The 22,628-nt window shown below is 39.9% G+C and overlaps 1 protein-coding gene across 1 annotated transcript in view; it reads right to left on the reverse strand.

Moving 5' to 3' along the window:
• The window catches only part of KLHL5 (kelch like family member 5), a 1,925,884-nt gene that overhangs the window by 1,811,584 nt on the left and 91,672 nt on the right, over positions 1-22,628 (reverse strand). The window lies entirely within an intron of this gene.

Raw genomic sequence — 22,628 nt, forward strand, 5'->3', positions numbered from 1 at the left:
GAAATAAATAAATTAATGTGGTGGATTGAAGCGCTCCTCATAAATGCAAATATTCAAGAGACAGCAGGAGATGGAGAAAGGGTGAGAGCATTGCAACATTTAAGGAACCCAAACACCTTCATCCCTATCATGAACAGCAACTTTTGTACATAATGCCTACAGTTTCAGTTGATTCAGGGAGACGAGCCATTCTGACACAAATCAGTAAGAAGCACAGCTGAACTGATGTTTGCAGTGAGACAGATTGCTAAGGAGAAGCTAGAGATGGGGAAAACGTCCAGCTGGGCATTTGTAGACTTGGAGAAACCATATGACGAAGTCCCAAAAATGTTGATTTGGGCAGTCCTGTAATGGTTTGAAGTCTCAGAGTGGGAGAATTAGTGCAGGATATGTACAAGGACCTAATGACATAAGCATGAACAATGGGCTCACAGAGTCCCAGCGGAAGAGTGTGTGTGCATCAGAGTTCAGCTTATGAACTACTGCTCAGAGGGGACAGATCAGCAAAGCTGCTATGAGCAGCTGATGTGGCATTACAGGCAGACTGTGAACAAGAACCTCAGCAAATGATAGGAGAATGAAATGCAAAATTGAAGGCACATGGGATGAAACTGAGTACAGATAAGACAGCTGTCATGGCAGTAAATGGGAGAAATCAGAAGAAGCTGAAAATTTAGACAGAAGGGAAAATATTTGAACAGGTTAACCACTTCAAGTATCTAGAAGTGGTGGTTGAGGAAAGGGAATTCTGTATGAGGAGGTCAAAGCTAGAATTCAAGACTGTAGCCAACTGGCACAGAGTGTAAGGGCTAGTGTGTGACAGAAGAATGCCAAAGGACCTGAAAAGAACGGTATAAAACACAGTGGTATGACCAGTACTTCTGTATGTTGTAGAAACATGGGCAGTGAAGACATGGCAGTTAAGGAAGCTAGAAGCTGTAGAGATGAAATGTTTAAGATGGGTGGTAGGATGTACACTGTGAAAATGATGAAGAAATGAGGACATCAGAGCAGAAGCCAAAGTATTTCCAATTACAGAGAAGGTTAAAGCAAACAAAATATAATGGCTGGGGCACATGTGCAGGAAAGATGAGTACAACATAGTGAAGAACATTTGAGACAGGCAGGAAGAAGGCGAGAGGAAATGAAGAAATCCAGAAAAGATGGGGATAGTGCATGTGGGAGAGAAGACCTGTGACAGTCAGGCATGACTGTTGAAGAAGGTATGAGAAATGGCATTGAATTAAGAGAGATGGCTTCAGTTGACACAACACCCTGCCTACATGTAAAACATAAAAAATGGGGTTCATGATGGTAATGTCTGCAATTTCAGTTCTGTATTCTTTGCACTTTATAAGTATTTACTTTTTGGTGTTGGTGGCATATGTTTGCAGATTTTAGATGCTGGATAGCTTAGTCTTTGTTTTTTTTTTGTGGGGTCCATTCTATGCCCATTTTACTGGGAACACTTAATCCATTGTTTAAAAGAACTAAAGATTAATGGAAACATTCAGCTCAAGCTTTTCTCTGCTACCTCAGTGTAATTATCTGCAGGACATTAGTACTCCTGTGCCATCCCTTATCACCTTTGAGCAAGTCCCAAATGCTCTGTCCAAGGCAAGAAACGTAGCTGCATGAGCCCAGATAATATGCCAGCATGTCTGTCTGTCAGCTGTAAACCTTGTCTGGCTGAGTTATTATTAAGTCTATTCCATCTCAGCCTCTTCACTAGATTCAAGTCAGAGTTCTGGATAAGTGCTGTAGCCATCCCACTCCACAAAGGGGGACCCACTACTAATCTGGAAAACTACAGACCCATAAGCATCATCAATGTTATCTGTAATGTCCTGGAGCACATCATTATGGAACACATTAAAAAAAGATATAGGCCGCCTTCAAACCTTGGAGCCAAACCAGTTTGAGTTTGTTAAAGGCAGAGCTTGCCTCTTAAGTCTGATGGACTTTTTTGAACAATTCACCAAGGCAATGGAGTCAGGCTGATTGGTTCACATTGCCTAACTGGACTTGGCCAAAGTCTTTGATGCTGTTCCACATTCTGACATAATTGATCAGCTAATCAAACTAAATGCAAACTCCTGTGCAACCCAGTGGATAATAGACTGGCTTACTGAAAGAAGCCAGGCTATTAGTGTTGGAGGTACACTCACTAATAAAAGAGTAGTTACCACTGATATACCCCAGGAATCTGTACTAGGTCACTGCTCTTTGATATCTGCTTCTCTGATGTGAATGCTGACACCAAGGACTTGTGGGTGATGAAGTTTGCTGAAGTCATAAACACCCCAAGTAACCACCAGATTATCCAGAAAGACCTAATGAGCACTAATAAGTGATGCTTAGACCATGGCCTCAAACTAAATTCCAAGAAATGCAGCATTGTGCCCTTTGGCAAACTTGGGCATCCATGCTCTTATGAAATGGGTAATAACCCCCCAAAATTAACTTGTTCATTAGGGACTTGGGCCCTTTTGTTGACAATGAACTATCCTTTGGCCACCATGTTAGCACTATTTTTAGGAAATCCGTTTATGTAGCCAGAGTGATCACCAGAGGTATATCTCCTAGATCCAAGGAAGTCATCCTCCTCTCTTATCAGGTCAATTATAGAGTATAATGCCCTCTTCGGTATGAACTTAACTAAGCATATGACTCAGCTCGAGAGACCACAGTATTTCCTTCCAAGACAATCAAGGGCATGTCCAACTTGCGCTACCCTGACTGCCTTAAAGCAGTCTCTCTCTTTTCCATGTCCTACTGAAATTTGAAAGGGCCCCTTTGTCTAGCCCACAGAACCCCAAAGGATCTGGTCCAATGCAACCTTCATCACATTCACAAAACTAATAACACCTTAAACATCTGCTCAAGAAATCTGAACTTCCACCACAATGCAAATAGCAATTACTTGGATGAAAATAGCAACACTGCCAGCCCCTTTATGTTTACAGTCAGAATGCAGGTTGCTTCCCCCTGATGGCCACCCAGTTTCTAAACCTGGAATGTCTTCCATAAGCGAAGTTTCAGATGTAGCCACAATAACAGAAAGGTTATGTGCAATCATGCTTAGCAAGAGTCGTACTATTTGCTTGATGTTTTTGGTATTAATATTTACTACTTATAGACCTCTATATTTTGAGTAGATGCTAGTAGGGCCAAAAATAGCCTTACTGGTGTATTGAACTGTGTTGGGAAAATGTCTCCAGACAGTAATACAAGCAAAGAGAAAGATGTAAATTTATAAAAGCAGTATTTTTCTAATTGCTCTCTATATAGCTTGCCTACTAAAAGGTAATGGTGGGTTACTTCTTGTTTCTACTTAAACTGCATTATCACAGAAAGGGAAAGACTTCAGCAGTGTTTGTTAAGTTATTTTATTTGTTTGTGTTTGTCAGTTGGGTGGGTTGTAGAAGGACCCTCATCAACCAGAACCTGAGTGTCCAAGCACAAAACAATGTATGCATTTAGTGAAGTTATCCATGTTTCAATGAGTACAAGTTACAAATAAATCTTCAATAAATAAATACTATTACCACAATACTTTAAATACAGGTTGTGGTAGTGGAAAAGATGCATGTGAGCATCAAAGGTAGTTATGCTACATGTGAAACAGGCTTATTAACCAGAATGCTATGACTGACTATTATGAGGTAGTTTCTAAATGGTCATTCAGGTAAAAGGAATGGACTGAGTCAATATGTAAGTCATGCAGTTAAGGAGTGAGGTGGCAGGGCAGGTGAAGTGAGAGCACTCCATGCCTTTGCATTTTGGTGTAGAGGCTGCAGCAATATGTGTGTGAGGTGCATTCTTTGAGAAATAGCTGATTCAAAGATTCAAATATTCAAAGAAACTTTATTGTCATCTAGGACCACACAAGTGCAGCTTAAATGAAATTACAAATGTCAGCTCACGATAGAAATGCAGTGCAAATAACGTAGATACAGTGGTATCAAAGAATAACATAAGAAAGTAAATAACACATATGACATGCAAGAGGTAGTTCACATTGCATAAACACATTCAATACCCATTATCCAGTGATAAATAATAAATAAATACCTACCACCAAACCCCTACACTGTTAAGATAGAGAATAAATAGAGACTAGTGAATAGCAGCTGTTTAATTACCATATTGCTGTGTAAGTTTGCATGAGTTAATGGCTCCTAAACTGTAGATGTGCAGAGCTCACAGTGAGACAGATGGCGTACATGCGGGAGATGTGATTGCAGCCTGCTGAAATAAAGATGATGACCATGTATAGCTTTTATACAGAGGTAGTTCTTAGAGGACTGAGACGTGGTCTTCTGGGCTATTTGCATAGTGTCCTTTAGTCAGTGTGATCTTCTTGACTATCATGTACACGCCTTTGATACTTTGTTCATTTGAAAGGTATCTAGCATTTTATAGCAAATAGAAAGGCCAAAATCAGAAATGTTTTCTGCGGGCCACACAACTTGCGCAAACATTCCAAACAGACAGGGGATTATGGGGATAACAATCTCTATTCTAAAACTTAAATAATGAATGTGTGGCACAGTATTTTAAATATCAGATGATTCAACTTGCACAATGAAATTTAATAAAGTATTTTAAAACAGAGTCCTATTCCTGTATTATAACAATTTACAGATATTAACATGCAAAAAATCGTACTGTGCCACAATAGTAGTAAATTATATAAAATAGTAGGCACAGGAGATATACAGATGCTTCTCATCCACAGTATACAAGTGATGCACTCACAGCATCTTCAAGCAGCGTATGCAGGTGTACTTCAAGCACATTCAACAGTAGTCATTCCCTCCTCAAGTCATATTTTGTTGAGATACATCAAAATATGAACACCTATGAGGGCCAGACTGTCAAGGACAAAGCATTATAACTGTGCAAGTTGGCTAGATTATCACATGCACCAAAAGACATTCCTGAGGTGGTCTCACCAATTATCAGGTTATTTTGGATGCAGCAACTTTAGTCTGGAAGCATTCAGGTCCTGATGAAGGCAGACAGTAATTAAAACACTCTAAACAGATGTGGGGATCTCAAACAACTGCAGAGGGATAGATTTTGGTTATATACAAGTTTGGTCTAGATAAAAGTTGCTTCCGCATCTTTTGAGCTATGGCAATGCAGATCACAGACAAACTTGATCAAAAAAGATTTATATCTCTACTACCCTTACCCTAATGGTGATGAACAACTTCACTCCTTTAATTTGGTATCATTCCACTCTCTGCTAAACTGAGAAGAGGGCGTTCTGTGTTCTAAGTCTGGAATGAAGCAAAATAGCTTCAAGATGCCATAGGAGAAATGACACCCAACTTATCTCTCAATTATATCATGTGATTGACACAGTAAGAAAGAGTTTTAGGACTGGGGTCTGCATTAGATGACACTGTCATACTATGCAGAGTTATGGAGCTTAAATACATATAACTGCCACCAAATAGCATTAATGTATGCAAAGATAATGGCCTTTAACTACACACCTCTCTCATCAGCTGTGTGAGGGATAGGGGTTACAGTTTTGCATCCCACACAGCTGCTGCCAATTATGTATACAAGTAAGTGACTGGCCTTAAGAGTTTCTGATACTTTGGAATACTGACCTGGGTTATAGCCAGTGCATGCCATGCCTTAACAAGCTTTGCATTTCACAGCTGCAGGACAATGTCATAATAATGGATTTGTAGGATTTCACCCAGCTTAGTGTGAGCATATTAACTTTTAGTGCAATCTTAACAACAGTAAATGAGACTTTTACAAACTATTTTAAAACATACAGACACACACACACACAGACAATATATTCTTGGATGCTGTACTGATATCCCTCCAGTGACAAAAAATATATATTTTATTCAGTAACGCTCCCAATGAGCCAACCAATACATTCACTTTTCCAATATCTTTATTTAAACTGTTTAAGAAAAAAATGTGTTGAAAACATCAATTAAATATACAAAAACCAGACTGTACATTTTTATAACATTAACTATGTAAAAATTGCAGGCAGCCAGTACTTTAACTTAATGTGCATTATAGCCAGTCCTTCTTCAAAAAGGGCACATGCCACCAGTCATGACATTGCTGTGAAGTTACCCATAAAGATAAAATTCTCTCATCAAAGTAAATAGGCAACTAAGAAGGCTAATTAGGTCAAGAAAAGCCAGCTTTGAGGTCAAGATAGCCTCCAGGTGAAATATAACCATAAGGCCTTCTACAGCTATGTCAGAAACCTCAAGGGAAGCACACAGCAATATGCTGAACTGGTGGTTAGTGGTGCCACATTCATTGAGCCTGGTGCCATAGTGAACCTGTTAGTGGACAAACACAACCTTTACTCCCCTCTTACCCCAACAATCTGTTCAAAAATACTGTCAAACGTACCCCTCCAACTATAGCTAAGGAACATGTACTGGTTGCATTCACTAAAGCCAAGAACACAGCCTCAACAGGATCCAATAACATCTCAGGATGCCTCCTGAAAAGTCTAAAATATGGCTCATCAGGACCCTTGGAGTCATTATTTAATTATAGTCTGAAAAACAGACTTTGTGCCACATGAACAGAGAACTGCAGCAGACATCCCCTCCATAAATGAGGACCTTCAACAGATCATGGAAACTACAGACCCATTAGTCTGACTAATCTTATTTGCAAAGCCATGGAAAGAATTATTACGGAAATTTTCAACAAGGGCATAGGAGACCTCCAGACACTGGATTCATCCCAGTTTGGCTTTGTCAACAGAAGGTTGTTCTTACTGAGTCTGATCGACTTCTTTGAAAAGGTCACTAAGGCAATGGATGAGGAGAAAACAGTGACTGCCTACCTAGATCTGGCCAAGGCATTTGATACAATACCCCACTCATTCATTGTCAAAAAAACTTATGTAACTAAATATAAATCCCTTTATAACACACTGGATAGCTAGCTGGCTCACTGATAGGATCCAGGAGGTTAGAATCAGTAAGATCACCTCCACAAAGAGGCAGGTCACCAGTGAAGGGCTCTGTGCTAGGCCCACTCCTCTTTGGTATCTACTTCTCAGATGTCAAAGCCAAGGTCGAAGGCCTCTGGCTAACCAAGTTTGCAGATTATTACCAACTAGGAGCAGTCACTGAATACCCCTAAGATGAGAACACCCTTCCTGAAGATCTAATACAGGCAAGCACTTGGTGCCAAAGTTATGGCTTAAAACTGAGTACCAAGAAATACATTATAGTATCTTTTACAAAGTCTGCCACCTCAGGTGACTACATCATCAATAAAAATTGATTCAGTAGTTAGGGACCTGGGAGCTCATGTAGACAGTAACCTAGTCTTTGACCAACATGTGTCCAAGGTAGTAAGAATATTCTTCTATGTTGCTCACCTTATAAGCAAAGACATGGCATCTAGGTCCAGACATCATACCACTGTGCTCGGCCTTCATCAGACCAATTATAGAGTATAATTTGATATGTACCTGACCAGACACATGCAGCAATTGGAACATCCACAAAAGCTCCTTACAAAAATAATACTGAGAGTAAACACAATGTCTTATGCTGATTGCCTTAAAGCCCTGTCTCTTTACTTGGTTTCACACAGACATCTAAGAGGTGACTTTTGCCTGGCATACAAGGCATCCCTGGATCCTGTTCTGATGAGCCATTTGCACATCTGCAAAACAAACAGCCTCAAAACTACTAGATTGAAAGACCTAAATTCCTTCTCTCCTTTCTTTAACACAGATACAGGTGTTCCCCAAGGATCCATATTAGGGCTTCTACTGTTCAGCATATTTACCAGCAACCTCCACAACACTCTTTGTCATGGTACTGTCTTCCAATATACAGATGACTCAGCCATCATCTGCACTGCCAACCCCACAACCAAACTACAGTAACTCACCCAAAGTGCCCTTACATCTACAGAAATATGGATGACCAATAATCATCTCACCCTAAACCCCAACAAAATGGAACTTGTACTATTTACTCCTAAAAAAAGACACTTCCCTAAACAAGGTTAAATTTAATATTAATTCTCAAAATAACACTGTCATTGAGGTTGTACCATATACAAAACTACAAGATGTCATCATAGGTTCATAGGTTCATAGGTTCATAGGTTCATAGGTAGGTACTAGGCTATCGGCCCAAGGGCCTACATAAGCCTAGCCAACAAGGTTCCCTGGCATACACCACCCAAGAAAGTTATTTTCCTGTGCCACTGTCAAGCAGAGACACAGAAGTGATCCCTGGGGTGTATTTCCTATTTCCCATCCACTCTCAAGATTTTTCTTGAAGAGTGCTAATGAAGAACTTTGCTTGACATAGATGGGTAGCCTGTTCCAGAGTATGGGAAGTCTCTGGGACAGAAATCTATCCCTCCAGCATGTCCTGTTTATTGTGGTGACAAGGTTTAGGTCCCTAGAGCATGTAGCTCGGAGGGATTGGGATTTCTTTAGGTGTAGCATGTCCAACAGCTCTGAGTTTGACATAGCTTTGTATGTTAGGCAGAGATCACCTCAGAGTAGGCGATATGCTATGGAGTAAAGCTGGAGTTTTTTGAGGCGGTCAGTGTAGGGCATTTGTTTGAGGCCAGTAATCCTCTTTGTGAGGTACTTCTGTAGCCTTTCCAGCTGCTGCAGATGTCTTGTGAGGTACATTCCAAAAGGGGCATTGTACTCTATAATGGGTCTAATGAATGTCGAGTAGATGGGAACAATGACCTCTTTTTTCCTGGAAGAGAACCCTTTTATGATGAGGTGTGCCATGTAGAAGGACTTCCTGACTACTGTGACGATGTGACTATCAAAGGAGAGACTACTGTCCACCTGGGTCCCAAGGTCTCTTATCACACATTCGGTGTTAAGTAGATTGCTACCTGTGTGGTAGTTCATGGGTACAGAGTTTTTACCAAAGGGGATGACACTGCAATTTTTGGCATTGAGCTTGAGGCCATGGCTCTGACACCAGGCATCTGCCTCAGCGAGGCCCTTCTGTAGGATGTCCACATCATTTGGAGACTTGACTATGGCTCCTAGTTTGCAGTCATCTGTGAACTTCATTAGCCAGAGACCTTCTGTGTTAGCCTGTACTTCAGAGAAGTAGATACCAAACAGGAGAGGTCCCAGGATGGAACCCTGTGGTACTCCACTTGTCACTGCTTTGAGGTCAGACTTGGAATCTGCAACTTTTACAATGTGGGTTCTGTCAGTGAGCCAGTTGGCAACACATCTTGTGATGTAGGGATTTATACCTAGTTTAATGAGTTTAGTTATAATTCCAGAATGGTGGATGGTGTCGAAAGCCTTGGTGAGGTCAAGATAGGCTGTGTGAACCACCTTACCCTCATCTACGGCTTTGGTGACTGTCTCAAAGAAGTTGATCAGGTTCAGGAGGCATGATCTGCCTTTCACAAACCTGAACTGGGTGGGATCCAGAGTTAGGAGGTTAGCAATGTCTTTGTTTATGAGTTCCATGATGATACGTTCCATGGCCTTGCAGACCAGGCTCGTCAGGCTAATAGGTCGATAGTTCCCAGGATAAGTGGTGGCTCCCCCTTTGTGGAGTGGGATAACTGTTGCTGTGCACCATTCAGTGGGCACAAAGCCTGATGTGAGGCTATTATTGAACATGCTGCTTAAGTGGGGAGCCAGTTTGTTCTGAAGTTCATGTAAAATGCAGCCTGGGATGTTGTCTGGTCCCATGGATGCTGTGTTTTTGGCTTTAGAGAATGCAGCTTTTACCTGTGTAGTTGTGATTACAGGGACTCTGCATTCTTCCTGTATTGATATGGACCCTTTAGGGGGTGGGGGTGGGGGGTAAAGTTAGCACTAAACCTATCTGCCAGGATGTTGGCAATATCAGTTGGTTCTGTAATTTTCATGCCTTTGTGCTGTAACTCAGAGCAGATTTGGGTGTTTCCACCAAGATTATTGACATAGCTATAGAATGATTTGTGGTTGTCCTTAGAATTAGTAGTGATTTTGTTTTCATAGCTAGCTTTGGAGGATCTTATAAGGGATCTCAGCTTCTTACTGAGGCTGATCATGGAGCTCCTCCACTCATGGGATTTTACTCTCTTTTGCAACAGTTTCTTCCTTCTGTTGTACAGTTTGTTTATGGCAGGGGACCACCAGATTGGCTTCCTTTTTTCATCATAGATGAAAACCTAACATTTGATCTGCATATTCATAGCAATATCAACAATCACATCAAAAACTGGCATGCTGTATAGACACAAACACTTCCTCAGCAGCTCCACAAAATGATCCCTAGCCTCTTCCTTTCTGCTACCCTCTCTTCTATACAGTACCCATCTCCTTACCAACATCCAGTTCACTCTGAAATCCAAACTCGTTATGTGCTACAATAAAATTGCTAAATTCGTAATCAATGCAAAATATTCATCTCAGCACTGTTCCTCGTTACACCTAGTAAACTGGCTACAGCTTCCACATTATCTTGCATGCTTAAAGTTAACCATCGCACACAAAGTTATATACAAATCAGCAAATTGCCCCACCCTTACTTCTTTGCTTACTCAGTACCATCCAAATAGACCTCTCCAATCCAAGAACCAACTGCTTCTGAAGGTACTAAAACCAGACCTTTGAGCTGGACAGATGCTCTACTCCTTCAGTATTACAAAACTATGGATCCCCCTCCCACCTTCAATCAGGACTATCAGCAATGCTGCTGTCTTAAAAACAATCCTGAGACTACACCTTTCATCTCTTTGGCAGTGCATCCCTGAGACTACACCTCTCCTCTCTTTGGCACTGCATTGTGCCACAACTCTACCTCCCAAATCCTGACTCCCTCTTCTAATACTATTTTTTACACCTTATTTTTATTCCTCTGTTATAACTTTTCTATCTCAAATTACCCAGTTAACTGTCTGTTATATTTTCTCATGACTTCATGACTATTTATTATTCATACTAGGTTGCTTTAACCTAAGCTATTGACACGGTTTACTTAATTATTCTAACTTGTTATAGCCTAACTTGCGTTATTCTAATTATGTAGACCACATATTGTAATCTATTATTGTATACAGATTTTTACCTTGCTCTTTCAGTTGTCATTCATATACTATGGTACTGAACTGTTACTCCTACAATGTGTGTAACAGATATGTTGATCTATTGTATGTGATTTTATTGTACAGCTATTCCCCCCGGGCCTCCACTGAAAATGGGCTCACTACAGCCTGTGGACCATCCCTGTAAACAAATGCAAATAAATAAATAAATAAATAAATACATTTTGCTTGCTACATAAATAGAACATGCTGGAGAGAGAGATACGTTTCTCAGGGAATTCCCATTTTTGGAATAGGCTCCCCAACAATTTGAAGCAGATTCCTGTTTAAGTGAAACTTGGACCATTTAATAAGAAATCAAAAATTCATCCCTGATCTGGCTTCTATGTCTCTGATGGACAGAGGCAGTCAGTAAATCATCCCCTATATAAATCAAATGTGTGGGTCATGTCTAGGTTGCACAACAAGGGTTATAAGGGCCCTAGTGGTCATTAGCCTAGTATACGCCTATGAACCTATGATTTCCATGAAACTCACAGTATAACTGTGGAAATGCTGACAGATGTAATTACTTATGGAGGCCATCGGAATGCTGTGGCTAATCAGCATGCAGTTGACCCCCTGTACCCTTGTCCCTCTGCTTTCCTTAGCTTCAAGCAGTACTGATGACATCATCATTGGTTAGGGCAATCAAGTTCAACTTGATATTTTTACCCTCCAGCTGACACCCATGTCCCCCAACTGTCCCCCTCTCCTTCCTCTTCAACTTCATCCCTCCAACGTGAGATCAGAAAATAAGGGTATACAGATTTGAACTACCCTTTCTCTTTACTAATGTATACATGCACAGCTTTCTATGTTTCTATGTTTCTACTCTTCCAAAACTCCTCCATACCCTTCTCCTGGTATGATGCCTGGCACTTTATGTAGTTGCCCAGTCGTGATTTTACCTGTATCTTATATAGCAAAATGATGATATTAGCATGTCTGGAATGCATACTTCCTGTTATTCATCCCACAGTAACTTTGGAAACAATAAATTTACTAGGTGAGCAGTCATTGGGGTGATAAGATGTCAAGTACTTAAAACATTCTTAAGAAAAACACACTAATAATGATCAACTTCTTTACCTAGGAGGACCATGGGGAAAACTTGAGGCTACCCATCCATTTATCTAATCTGGCTTTGAAGGTGGTCATAGTTTTTCTATGCTTCATATGTAGAAAACGTTTGTTCTTTAGGTGGGGAGTGTGTTGGGTTGTAAACACGTCTCTCCTTCAAGTATTTTCAGTTTGATGGTGTAAATTAAGGTCTTTGAAGCAGATATTGAGAAGTCACTAGTCCTGCTAGGTTACAGGAGGTCAAGCTGGGTTGGCTCCTTCACAGCACGGAAGGTTAGACATAGACCACATCACTGTGAAGGAAGAGGTAGGCCACAGAATACAAAGAAAGTTAAGTTAATTGGTCAGCGTATCTGTGGGCTTTAAGACCCCTGATTTTTTTCCTGAGACATCTTTTGTAGCCTTTCTAGCTGAGTATTGTTCTTTGTTTTGTACAAGATGAAGAGGGCATTATAGGTATGATAAGTACGCTATATAATGGAATGATGACATATTTAGGTCTTGATAAAAGTCCTTTAAATATTAATTGGGTCAGAAAGAAGGATTTCCTTGCTACAATGGAGACTTAGAGTGCATTATCTACAACTGATGAGGTCTGATCTAACAGTGTCACTCTGTACAGGAATATCATTTATATAATAGGAAGTGAGAACAGTATACTTGCCAGATAGTACCACACTACATTTTTTGTCATTCATTTTGAGCCCATTTGGGGTGGATATAGTCTAACCCCTTCAGGTGCAATGTTGTGCCAATGGGGGAGTGAATAATAGTATCCAGTTTGAAATAATCTGCAAATTTGGATAGCCACACTTCTGGAATATTGACTTAAAATTCAACAAAATAGATGTCAATAAGGAGAGACCCCTGCACAGAAAAGCACAATATTCCAAAAGGGTACCCACAACTTTTATAAGCAATTTGCAATCCAACAGAGATTGTATGTAGGGGGCTATATGGCTTTTTGCTAATCTGTGTATTATACTAGCATGGGGGATGGTATCAAAAGCCTTGGTCAGATAGAGGCAGTATGCACTGAGAGACCATTGCTCACTGTCCCAGTGACCTTTTCAAAGAAGCTTACTAAGTTCAGCAAGTAGAATCTGCCCTTCACAAATCTCAACTGGTTTGGGTAAGGGACAGTAATTTTGCTGATATTTGAATTTATGAGTTTGATATGATATGTTCCATGGCTTTACATGTAAGGCTGGTGGCATTGATGGACTTATAGGTGCTAGGGTATGAGCCATTTTTATGTAGGGTCATCACTGAAGTGGTTCCCTAGGTGTCTGGAACAAGTAGTGGCAAAAAGCTAAGGCTGAAAAGATTTTGAAGGAATATCAAATGCAGTCAGTGGCTCAACAGGTGCGATACTCACATTTAATGTAGAAGGCTGTGGGTTCTATTTCCCCTCTAGGTAGCTGGCTTAATTTTCAAATTACTGGTATTGGAGCATTAGGGGTAGTGCTGCACTCCTGATTGTGCCATTCTTCAGATGAGATGTTAAACCACTGTGTCATATGACTGAATTGGTGGTAGTTCAGGTGGATGTAAAAGATCCCACAGTGCTTATCAAAAAGAGTATGGAAAGATCCCTGGTGTCCTGGCCAAATTATCCCCTAGTAGTTTAAATACTACCTAGGATGTCTCCTGAAAAGTGATTACTAGCCCACTGGGACTATCATAGCCAACAAAAAGAGATGAAATAACAAAAGGATCATATTATGCACTGAGGAGCCTCTTTGGTATGATGTCATGTCATATGGCAGAATTTTTTAGCTTTGGATTGGACTTATTCTGTATTCATTTTGGAGGGACGTAGACTAGCAGGGGTATTGGGAGGGGTGATATGGATATGTGGAGTAAAATCAAAGCTATTATTTCCTGCCAAGTTATGTGGAATTTGGGTTAGAGTAAATGGCATTATTATAGTCTAATTCAGTGCACTGCTAGGCATAGTTTCATAATTTATTAACACAGCCGAAGAAATATTTATAATTCCCTTTGGTATCTTTGGCTACTGTAAGTTCATACTCAGCTTTATATTTCTTAAATGCTGCTCTTAAGATTTTTGATGGTCTGTTTTAATTGGATTGGTTATAGTTGTTGAAGATGTTTATTTTTTCTTATGCAGTTAATTGATGTGAGTGTTCCACCATACTGGTCACTGTGTTTAGAACAGATAGACACTGACCTGCCTAGAAGTAAGAAATGTACAAAGCCACCTTTTCAGCTCAACCAATGTCTGCAAGAATTCTTGAGGGAATTTGCCTAGGATGTCAAAGAGCTGTAGCAGATTTCTTTCTGTTTAGTTTTATCTATTGGTTAACTGAGTAAGCCCACTGGAAAAAGTGTCCCCTTACATGTGTGAGTCAAGAGCAGGGTCAAGTGACTTGCTCAGAGTCACATAGTAGGTAAATGGGGGGGGGGGGGAAAGAATCAAAAACTGCACCATTTTAATAGGTGAAGCAGCATATAAACAGCCAGGTTTGCCTTAGAAAAGTCCCTAAAACAGATGCTTAGGGTGGGAGATTGGGGGGTGCCACCAGGCCTAGGGATATCTATGGACAGTTTAAGAATTTTCATCTATGGCTTTTGCATTAATGACATCCAAGAAATGTTGTTATTTATTTTTTGTGGTATGCCAGTCATGGTTGGGTATTTAACATCTCAAACCAAGAAGAAACTTTGCAGTGTGGAGGGTGTGATGTTCACTTCCTAAATTATGTTATGCACTTAGTTCACTTAATAAAAATCAAACTGAAAACTATAAATGTAAAATACATACTACAAATTAATCAAATAGAAAATAGCAGGTAGCCCACAGATGAGTTAAAATGGAATATAAAATGGAACAGTGACAATTCTTGTCTTAATTACTTTACAGTGTTTTTTCTGTTTGATACTTGCATAAGGGCATTTGATTTCTCCCCTTCCTTTCCCGTACTGCCCTATGTTTTTTGTGGTAAGACTTTATCTGATATTAATTTAACTGAAAAGTTTGTTTGTTTGTGTCTTTCGGCTTTTCCCGGTTAGGGGTTGCCACAGCGGAGCTCTGGTCCGCTAATGATTGGCAGTAGAGTTTTACGTGCTGGCTTGCCGGGCCTAACTCACAACCTTCATCGAAGGAACGCCTGTTCACCCATGTCGCCACAAAGAAGACGCTCTAACTGAGAATCAAACGGGCAACGTCTAACCGTGAGGCGACAACGCTACCGCAGCACCACCACCGCGGTATTAATTTAACTGAAAAGTAATATATCCTATTCGCTTCTGTTATATCACATAAATTTCTTTGAATAATCTTGATTACTGTGTTCATTAGTTTTATTAAACTTCTAACATTTTGCGTCTTATTCACTTTCTGTAATCTTTTTCTTTCATTGATCTTAATGTGTCTATCTATTTCTATTAAATCAAGCAACCTGCTCAGAGGCGATCTGTGCCTGACGTATAAAGCCATGTCCAACCAGGAATTAATGGACATGCTGCACCTCAGAAAATCCAAATCCCATCAAGCTACGCGCTCGAGAGACTTGATCCTCAGCACTGAAATAAATAGGACATGCTGGAGGGACAGATTCATAACCCAGAGGCTCCCTTCACTCTGGAATAAAATCCCAGTCCAGGTTAGGCAGAGTCCCTCATTGACTCTCTTCAAGAGGAATCTTGATGAGTGGATGGGAGATAGTAGGTTTATCCCGGGTATCACTTCTGTGTCACTGTTAGACAGAGGTACAGTATACTAACCTCAAAAAAGGGCATAGCAAAATTAATTTAAAATGGGTGGTGAAAGCCAAACACACTCTGGCGAGGCTTATAAATGCCCTAGGGCAGATAGCCTAGTATGAACCTATGAACCTATGAACCTATGAACTCTTCCCTTAGATCATTTTCTTCTAAGCTAAGGGCACATTCTTTGTTTTCTGTTTCCTGGGGGCATTCTACAGAAAGTTCCAGAACATCTTCCCATGCCATGCTCTCTTCAGCTTCATCCTGTGTCATCCGTTGCTCTTTCATATGGGAACTCACTGGCCTATTACTCCACAACATTGACTGTGTCAGAGTTGCCACAGTTTCCTGTTCCCTCCCTTGGTGTGCAACTCCAACTTAACTTTTGCACTGGTTTCCTGCTGAAGGCTCCAAAGTATCTTCATATGGCAAATGATGCTTCTCACTCCACTGGTTTCTCATTAATTTGGGGGCTCATTGTTCTCATTGTTCTATCATATTGTGATGTTATCAGATTTTCTGTACTAAATCTTTCACTTCGCAGGTAATCCATAACTTCATTTTCTAGTTCTTTAATTTCTCCAATACTGAACCTCATTTCTACTATAGCCATTTGTTTTCTTATTTTTTGTATTGTAAAGTTTTCCATTTCTGTATGCCTTTGCCTGTATCTCTCTTCACATATCTTTGGTGCTGCTTTCTTTTTGTATTGATTAGTTTTGCTTTCTCCTTTGCATAAATATTGCACCATATTTTTCATCCCCACATCCATATTTCTACTTCAGATGTCTCTCGCTCCTCCTGTTTTTCCTTACATTTGGGACTCATTGTTCCATTATGCTGTGACATAACCTGTGTTAGACTTCCTACACTAAATCCTTCACTTCGCAGGTAATCCATAACTTTAGCTTCTATTTTTAAAACTTCTGCTTTACTCATCTTCTGCTCAACATCCTCCCTTTGTGATCTTACTTTTTGTATTGTGAAATGTTCCATATCTGGGAGTCTTTGTCTGCATTTCTCTTCAAATATCTTTGCAGTCATTTTTTTGTATTGATTAATTTGGCTTTCTCCTTTGCATATATATTATACCATATCAGATCTTTCTTTCTTTCCCATGTCCATGTTTCTTTTTTATACCTTTCAAAAATCTCTAGATTTTGTTCTTTATATGTTTGGACTTCCTCAGTCGCATCTTTTTCCAAAAGGGCCGAGGTTTCTTGGTCTATATAATGTTTTTCATGAATCTGTTGTATTAATAAACACAAATTTGCATTTGTCACTTTTGACAATTTTTCTTGAGTAAGTATTTTTCTTTCGTCTAATTTCTCTCTTAATCTTTTTGTATATCTTCTGTACAGAAATTCTGGACTTCTTGCAAAATAGTAACAATACATAATTTCTTTCTTATCCTTAATAGTCCATGCTATTAGCTTTAAGGCTCTTTTTGGGCCGGTCAGTTTTTGTGTTTTCTGTGGACTAGGACTTCCTTCTACAACAGCGGGCCATCCTCCCCCTGAGCCAGGCCTTACTCTATTGTAGGAATGTTTCTGTGTCTTGAGGCTTCTACACTATCATTTTTTTGTAGTCCTAGCACCAGTGCATCTATCAGGATTGAGCACCACTTTTTTATTCTGGGACTTGTTCACCCAGCTCTCCTTTTTATTTTTAATCTACTTTTGTCAATGATATATATGCTATATAAAATACAGCCTATATATCAGTGTTGTCTTAGTGAGATTTTGTAAAAACAGGGTCCACCTCATGAAGGTACTCACCGGGACTTGAGGATGATTTCAGTTCTAGCAATACTACTCTCCTTTGCTTGCTGATTTTATCATCTTTCCATTCAGATCCCTAACTACCCCAATATAGATGTACTCATGTTGGAGGAGTGTCTCAAGTTCTGGCATCTTTCTTTTTAGACTCCTAGCATTGGGTAGTGCCACCTTAATGCTGCCTATATCTGAATTTGCTATCTTGGAATGTCCTGCAGACTCTTCCTACCAAAAAGACACTAGTGTGTCAGCAAACGTTTGCACCAGTATGTGAAAGCATTGGTTCAAGAAGTGCAAGCCTACCTTGCTGAAGCAGGGTGTCTTATTCACCATCTCATCCCTGGCTGACAAGTACAGTATCCCCTTTGAACAGCACCAGCTACTTAGCTAGCTGTTGACAACAGTTAACTTGTCCTGATATTTAGGCATCATTCTTTGTCAACACAAGTTGCTTCTCATGGCCTGTGATAGTACTGCCTCTAACACATGCATAGGAAGTTTTGCCATTTTTCCAAAGTGGGCCACCTCTTGATTATAATCATATATGTCCTTAGGGCCCTTGTGATGTTACAGATTCTGGCTCTGGATAAGCAGCTCACAGTAACCTTGTTCTCCCCTAGGCTGGTGAATGTGGAGTTGATGCATCATACAACAGACTCACCAAAGACTGAGACGTTTCCCCGAATGGTGGTGTGCTTTGATGGCCTTATGGACTTCTGTTTACTTCTCTGTTGACTAGTTTAGGAGCTATGTAAAGAGGAAGAGTTGGTATGTGTGGGCTTAAGGGTTACATCATGTAATTCAGGCTGAGGTTTTCTTGTGCGGTCTCTAGGAAACTTTGGTAGGTTCTTTTAAACAGCCTGTGCAGAGACTGGTGTTGTTTTTGTGGAATTGTGAAAGTTTAGTCACCAAGTTAAGTATGTATTTACATCCCTCAGATTGTGGTATTGCTAAAAAGTAGCAGTATGTAGATGTTTAACATAAGACTGTTGCTAAACTGCCTTAAGACAGCTAGTGTAAGCAGGCCAGCCGCAGCAGGGTGAGAGCAGATTGTTGGGTCATAATGACAGATGTGTGGTACAAAGGTTGATGCAGGAAGTATTTTAGATATTCAAGACAAGTAGGCTATAGGAAGTGTTCAGGGCTGGACACCACTACCCCAGAGCCATTGCTTATGTTAGAGGATCTAGCAGCTATTATGTCCTAAAACAACGTATCACTAAGGACAAAAAATCCTACTACATTAAGCTCCAGTCCAACAGTAACAATAACCCCAAACAATTCTGGAAATCCATAAACTCCCTTCTCAACCCCAGCTCCAAGAATAACCCCTGACCTGACCCAAGTATATCTGACCTTGAATTAGGCTCCAAATTTAATTAATTTTTTATTGAAACTATTTTTAACCTCACCAAGACTTTCCTTAACAATAATCCACCTGACCACCATTCCTCTTCACCTAACCACCCTATGTTTGAGCATAAACCAGTCTACCAATCTCATAAAAAGACATCCTATCCAAACTTAAACCTTGCTCCAATGCTTCTGACAATATTCCCTCCTCCTTCCTAAAATGTGCAGCCAACGGTATAGCACTCCCAATAAGCATCATAATCAACAGATCTATAAAGGAATTTTATGCACCAAAAACTATTGTGTTCAGCCTACATTCTTCCTCTCCACAAAGGTGGCAAAAATACTGACATCTCAAACTTCTGGCCCATTGCTCTGTTCTCTCCAATCTCCAAAATCTTAGAACAATGTATCCACCTCCAACTTATGCCTTTCCTAACATTCCTAACATCTACCCAGCATGGCTTCCACCCAGGCTATACCACTATAACTGCTTTCCTTTCCATCTTAGAAACTGTTAACCAAGCCTGAGATTCAGGACATTTAGTTTCCATGTTTTTTTTACCTTTCTAAAGCTTTCAATACTGTTTCCCATAAACACCTTATCTATCATCTCTCAAATCTACATCTCACTCCAGATACTGTATCCTAGTTCTCTAGCTACCTGGCAGATGGAGCTCAGGCAGTCAAATGGAAGAACTCCACCCCCTCCTTTCTTCCTACCCCAAATGGCATCCCTCAAGGGTCCATCCTCGGACCTATGCTTTTTAACATCTTTATCAATAACCTTCACTCAGGTATTCCTGATGCCAAAATTATTCAATATGCAGATGATTCTACGATAGTCTGCTCTGCCTCAAACCTCCCTGAACTACTGACTAAAACCCAAACTGCTTTTTCTACTACTGAAAACTGGATGCAATAAAACCACCTGTCTCTAAATGCAAATAAATCTAAATTATACTATTCTCTCCCTCCAAGACTTTCTCTTATGACAAAAATTCATTCAAAGTCCTTAGCCATATCAACTCTCCCATTGAAGTGGTTCCCTTTGCAAAACTTCTTGGCATTTCTATTGATGAACACCTCAAGTTCGATATCCATATCCAACAAAGTATAAAGAAAACCCACCAAAAGCTAGGTATGCTTTATAGGAACAAGCTCTTTCTCTCAAACTCTACTAGACATACTTTGGCTACTACTTACCTCTTCCCATCCCTGTTATATGGAGCCCCTCTTCTAACTAACCTAACCGCCACCAACACCTCTAAACTGGAAAACTGCTATAACAAGATCTCCAAATTTGCCTCCAGATCCAAAACTTCCACCCATCACTGCCATACCCTTAATTCTCTAAACTAGCTAGAACTCCCTAATTACCTAGACTTGACCTCGCAGACTTACCACACAGCACACAGACTTGTATTTCACCCAAATAAATGTCCATCTCTAACAAACATCCTTTCCCCTACACCCCTAATAGACCTCTCAGATCTGAACATCAAAACCTAATTACTATCCACAAACCTAAACGACCTGCTGGCCAACTTCTCCTCTCTTTCTCTCTAGGCAAGAAATGGAATTCTCTCCCAACCACTCTTAGCACAATAACTAACTCAGAAAACTTTAAAACCCAGCTTTTCACTTACTTGTACTCCAAATGGAAATGCACCTGCTTTCACCCTATCTAATTCTTTCTAACAAATGCCCTAAGGAGGTGTTGCTCCAAGGTTCCTAATCTCTCTTAACACCCCAATAACTATCTGCCTGAGCTGACGCAAGCTCTCTGCATTTGCTTCTCAATACATTATATCTACTTTGTAAATATTATAAATAGCTTCTTATGTCAAATGAATGCATGTAAAGTGTTTCCTTACTTTAATCGATTGTTATGTATAATGTTTCTACACTTCAGTTGTAATGAAGATATATTTTCAAATGAATCTCTACAGTACAACCATCCAGATACATGAAAATTATCTTTGTTGATCAAGCCTGATACGGAATGTACATACTTGTAAACTGTACTTTATTCTGTAACTTACTTACTTTTGTAACTTTACTGTTTATGTTATATTGGAGCTTTTCTCCCCGGGCCTCCACTGAAAATGGGCACACTTGGGCCCAGTGGACTTCCTCAGTCACCAAACTGAAATAAATAAATAAATAAATAAAATCAATACATATGGTACGTTACCTAATGGAGTAAAAAACACACAGGAGTTATACAGTGCTCCATCTACCGGAGTACAACTTCTCATCTTAGAGGAAGTAGAACCAAAAATGTCCTCTAAAATGTTATAATTTGCTATATAGAGGTATAAACTGCTATTTGGAACCCTATCTACATGGATACAACTATGCACATCCAATTAAATTCCAGGTGCTATGCTGGCAAAAACAGTGCAAGATCTGACAAATCAATAAAACAATACAGGTGTAGGTACTGTCACAGTATAGACATAGTTACTACTATTGTATGAATAAATAAAGCCAAAATGGCTTAGAAATACAGACTCGGGTGACGCTAATAAGGTGAGAATACCAGCTAGTATGTAAACAATATGATCTGGCAAACTAACTGAAAAATCCAGGCAAAACAATTCAAGAATACAGGGACAGGTGTCAGCACATTAAACAAAAACTCAAGAATACAGGCACATGTCTCACCAAATTAAGTGCAAATAGGTAGATAGCTAGATAGCTAGATGGATCGATAGATAGATAGAATTCAATAGCACAGTACCTCAATGGATAGTACAAAAACACAAAGCAACTCGGGAATGCAGGCATGGGTGCCAAAAATTTAGCAAACACAATAAACAATTCAGAAGTTACACAAAATATCATCACAGGCACTAGGAGTAAGTAAACACATTATAAATAAATAACAACATACAGGCACAGTGCCAAAGATAGCTTGCATGGATTTGCACAGCTATAGAAGGGAGCAGGTTTCAGGTCTTGCAGCAGGATAAGGAGAATGTGTGCCCAGACGCTGCTCTATAGCATGGGTTAGTGCACTACTCCATTTTGTATAGCATGGGTTAGTGCACTACTCCATTTTGTATAGCATGGGTTAGTGCACTACTCCATTTTGTATAGCATGGGTTAGTGCACTACTCCATTTTGTATAGCATGGGTTAGTGCACTACTCCATTTTGTATAGCATGGGTTAGTGCACTACTCCATTTTGTATAGCATGGGTTAGTGCACTACTCCATTTTGTATAGCATGGGTTAGTGCACTACTCCATTTTGTATAGCATGGGTTAGTGCACTACTCCATTTTGTATAGCATGGGTTGGTGCACTACTCATTTTGTATAGCATGGGTTAGTGCACTACTCCATTTTGTATAGCATGGGTTAGTGCACTACTCCATTTTGTATAGCATGGGTTAGTGCACTACTCCATTTTGTATAGCATGGGTTAGTGCACTACTCCATTTTGTATAGCATGGGTTAGTGCACTACTCCATTTTGTATAGCATGGGTTAGTGCACTACTCCATTTTGTGCAGCTCATCTTAAACAAACACTAGGTCATGCAATGCAGCACAGTTTAAAAGAGCTTTACACCCCT

The sequence above is a fragment of the Protopterus annectens genome, chromosome 2.part1 (assembly GCF_019279795.1).
Source record: "Protopterus annectens isolate FY-2018-M chromosome 2.part1, PAN1.0, whole genome shotgun sequence".
NCBI classification, from domain to species: domain Eukaryota; kingdom Metazoa; phylum Chordata; order Ceratodontiformes; family Protopteridae; genus Protopterus; species Protopterus annectens.